Source organism: Anarrhichthys ocellatus, unplaced genomic scaffold (assembly GCF_004355925.1).
Source record: "Anarrhichthys ocellatus isolate YVR2014 unplaced genomic scaffold, GSC_Weel_1.0 scaffold51, whole genome shotgun sequence".
NCBI classification, from domain to species: domain Eukaryota; kingdom Metazoa; phylum Chordata; class Actinopteri; order Perciformes; family Anarhichadidae; genus Anarrhichthys; species Anarrhichthys ocellatus.
Genome location: NW_022280081.1, coordinates 993430 through 997941, shown reverse-complemented (window position 1 = coordinate 997941; position 4512 = coordinate 993430).

Sequence of the window (4512 nt, the reverse complement as noted above, 5' to 3'; positions counted from 1 at the left end):
CCTGGAGTGGCCGGTGGTAAGTTGATGGCGAGGCACATATATATATATATATAAGTCAAAGCATAACTGGAATAACCATATTGGAATTAGTTTGTGTTTTAAATGTTTACAACAACAAAAAAGTGGAAAAACAAAAACGGAAATAAACAAATCAGTTGGAAAATTCCTAGACCTTGTTCCATAAGGCTGGCATTTAGATGTGAAGCAAAATTATATTTTAAAACAATTTTTTGTGTTAGATGGAATAAATAAATAAAAAATATATATATTTGAGGGTCCAAGTTGAATTATATGAAGTATATTTCTAATATTTAAGTAATTATTTAATCGTAACATTTTAAGTAAAAACACTTCCTGCTCCAAAATCGAAATGCAAAGACTTGACATATCTGATATGACGGATGAGAGTAACACAAGCTATAATAATAACATACTAACTACATCTTTCAGGGATGAGGTTCAGTGTTGTCATGTGCATCCTGGCTAATTTAAAGTCATGCACTGCTCTGCAGAAGAGCATGATACATCACTCACAAACTGACATAATATCTGGTGGCTCAGTAACATCTGTGGGGGTAGAGACTTGGTTCCGGTCCAAAGCCCCATCCCAGGACTGGGAGCCACTCCAAGGCAGAAGGTGAGGAGAGCAAGGTCGTCCACGGACAACCGGCATGAGCGGGCCCGGCTATACCTGGCCCTTATATAGCTCACCGGCCAGAAAATAAAAACTAAAGTGCAGATAAGCGCAAGCATGGTGCCCCAGTAGTCTCTGACTGAATGACAGGGCTTTCCTAAAAGCCTCTAAATGCAGGATGTAGGCTTCAGCGTACCTGGAACATAGACCTGACCGGGTGGAGGGAAATGGGGAACTATATTCTCGATCAAAGAGAAGCAGATGGACTTTTTAAGTGTCAGATATTTTTGATTTGTGCCAAGGGATGACACTGCTTACAAGGTACTTCAGACTCAACTAAAAGAAACGGCTTCATCTCTGGCACACGAAGAACTCAAACTCTGTTTTGTTCTTTTTTTATATATATTTTAAAATAAGCATCTTGGCCGTTTTTTTAGGTATAGAGACAAATGAAAACCGGTATGATGAGCACCAGAAGCACTGCATTGATGCTTTTGAAGACAAGCTGACCTGAGGACAAAAATAACAGATTAAGGCCTCAGGGATTACTTTCACCACCGCGGACCCCCTAATCAAATTCAAATCCATGCATCTCCCTTCAATTCCAAACCTAACATATCTGAAAAAGCTATCTATGATTGATCCAAAACGATTTCCAAAGCATAGTGCCAGTCCACCGTTTTAATCCACCCTTTTTTCTTTGCTTCCTCTTCCTTACCATCACTTTGTCCATTGTGTGGGTCAAGATTGGTATCAGTGTTTGTGCAGAACATCAGATGGCGGTCCCTGAGTGCATCTAGCTTGATTGCAGAAAAAGGTCAGCATTTAGAGTGGGGGGAAATCACAGCTGGGGAGGGGGGGCATCCTTGGAAAGGAGAGAGGAGAAAGGGTAGAGGGTTGGCGTCCAGGTGGGAACATGAGCAGACAAGAAGCGGTCATCTGTGCCAACAGCAGATAAGAGTTTGACTCCTGCTCTGCCAACACCTGACCGTCTTCGCATATAGTTGTGTTCATCGTCGGCAAACTGGTGAAGTTGGTCACCAGTCGTCCTCGGCTTGTCTCACCGGAGCTCTAATCCAATGTGATAAGCCAGTGCACGAGCAGTAAAGTATCCGGTGCTGAGGCGCCGCTGCCTCCTCCTCCATGCAGCGCCGAGACCTCCATCCGACTCCATGGAGGCGTCCGCGTTATTGCCAAACATCACAAGCCTCACGCCCATTCACTTCAACAGACTTGGGGTTTGGTAATGACAGATATGGCTCTGGATGGGCAGAAGGAAATGTGGTGTCTTGATGTTTCCAACTGACCAGGGATAAGCCAGAAAAGATATATGGCTGGATAGGCAATGAGATCGAGATATGGGGGTCTCCATCTGACCGACGGCTTCAAAGAGATGTGGTTTTGGTCCGCCGAGGCCCCAGATGAGGCTTAAGGCAAAAACGATCGAATACCGAGATGACCTATGGTATTATGTCATCCAGGAAACAGCTCTCCATCCACTTTGCCATCCCTTGCCTCAAGAGATGCTTGGCCCTCACTGGCGCCCAACAAAATCAGTATTAAGCCACAGAATGTGAAACATGTTGAATCAGAGAAACCACAGGCCTCCACCTCATCTAAGGACATGAGCGGCACACTTATTAGGCTGAGCTCTTTCCCTTGCTGTGGAGATACTGATGACAGCCATAATGTGTCTGGTTGTCCCACAGGACACTTAGCTCTGGACTGTCCCAATCACAAGACTAATTGTATAATTAGGCCAGCTCCGTCGGGGACGGGCACCTTTTGGCCCTTCCTAGACACTTGCCATGGTAAATGACAGCATATCTCACAAACCATAAAAGCTTATCCATCTTAGTGACACTAAGCATTGAGAGATGGTCATATTGTATTAACATGACTGATAGTCGGGCCGAAATCTAATATGCTGCAACTAATTAATGTCCAGTGTCAACTTATCTGCATGCTTTTAATAGCATTACTTAATTTGTTTAAGGCTATTTTTGAAAGGTTTCAAAGCAATTATTTGTATATACAATGTTTGCTGCCAGCAGATTATCATGCATTCTGTGGGAGGCTGCAGAAGTGAACCGGTCCTGAGGAGAAATACAACAGCCCCTCCCCTGCACAGACACGCAGAGTGCTTATTTCCCTACTTTAGCCCCTCCTTAGATTTGCAGCATCACCATGCACATCATTATCGTTGTCAAAAGTTGTGCGCGGAAGTATGAACTCTCGGTGATAGGGGCTGTGGCAGGCGCTGCCCGAGGGGGGAGCCAGGAAGAGGAGGCGGGGGCGACGCGCAGGTGTCGGTGCTTCAATTGTGACCGGCCGTGGCGAGGGTTCGGACAACTCTCCATCCAGGAGGGCCCCGTAGGTGCCCTCATTACGCGGTCCCCCGTAGCACCGAGCGGCGTACGCATGTAGAGGAGAGGCGCGACTCCTTGCGCTCAAATATTACCTCTCCCACCTGGCCTCAGTCTGTCACAGCTCCTATAGGGAGGGCTCCCAATATGAATTATAATAAGCATAACAACCTCGTGGTTGCAGGAAAGCCGAAAGGGCTGTTGGCAATGGCGCATTATTAGAGCCAGTTAGGCACGCATCAATTTTACGACGCCTCTGAGATGTCACATAAACTGAGAGCAATAAACTGAGTCATCACTTAAAATAAAAAAAGTTCGTACACTAATCCTCCTCCGAGCTGGTGCCCTTTTTAAATTATGACTGTATCCGCTGCAACATTGGAACATTTCCTTATTTAAACCTCTGCAGCGCAATCATTGTTGTAGATGTCCGCATCATATTTTATGACGCATGCCCAGGAAATACATAAACGAATGAAGTTTCTCCAAACTTCCCCGCTTCACACTGTGACCGAGATGCAAAGGGCAAGTGGTGCTTCATTAACCGTATCCCCATTTACTTTAGATCCCCCCCGAGTCTCAGAGAGAGCGGATTAATGTCAATTACCTGTCATTTTGAAACACAATATGTTATGTCGGCACGGGCTTTCTGCAACCACGTCGCCTTTTTTGTTTTTTTTACCCAGAAGCAGTTTCGCTTTACGTAGGCTATCTGAGATTATTTTTAATGGAAACAGAATACAACTTTATATGTCAGTTGTCATTTCAATTTATTTTATTATAATGATGTGTGATTATTTTGTTTTGTGAGCTGCAGTCTTTTAGTTTATAACTCATGTATGCCAGAAATTGCACTGAACATCGTTTGTGAGGGAGAATGGGGGGGATTAAAACTGAGGAATGAATGTTATCAGTCATTTTTCTAGGCGCAGGCCCTAATCTTCTTAAAACCATTTAAACAAACGACTAATTAGGCACACTTTAAACGACCAAAAATTTAGTGTAATTGTTTCATATAAACCCCAATTAGCAGGCTGTGGGGATTACAACGAGTTTTAACTTTTAAACAAGAGAACGAACACAGACTAGTTGTGATTATTTCTCCTCGTGTTTCAATGATATACAAACTAATAACTGTCAGCAGCTCAGCGGACGTGATCCCCCTCCTTTAGAGACCTAAAAGAATGGACGGCTATGCATGATGGCCGCACTAAACAAAAAGCCAGAGTAACATGGACAAAGAAAACAGCATCCAAGCTCGAGGACCAATGAGGGGTTTCTTTCACTTTTCAATCACTCCTGGTCGTGCCCGGGATTAAGAGAGGGCTCTTGACTCCCTCTTTCACACAAAACCAAGAGTGCTTGTCAGCAACTTGAAGGGGAAAAAAGGAAGAGAATAATACGTGAGTCCGGGGTTATCGTGTTTAATTGGATTAGATGGTGTCATGTTTGTCAAGTCCGGAGCTTGACAAACAACATATATACACACACATATATATATATATATATATA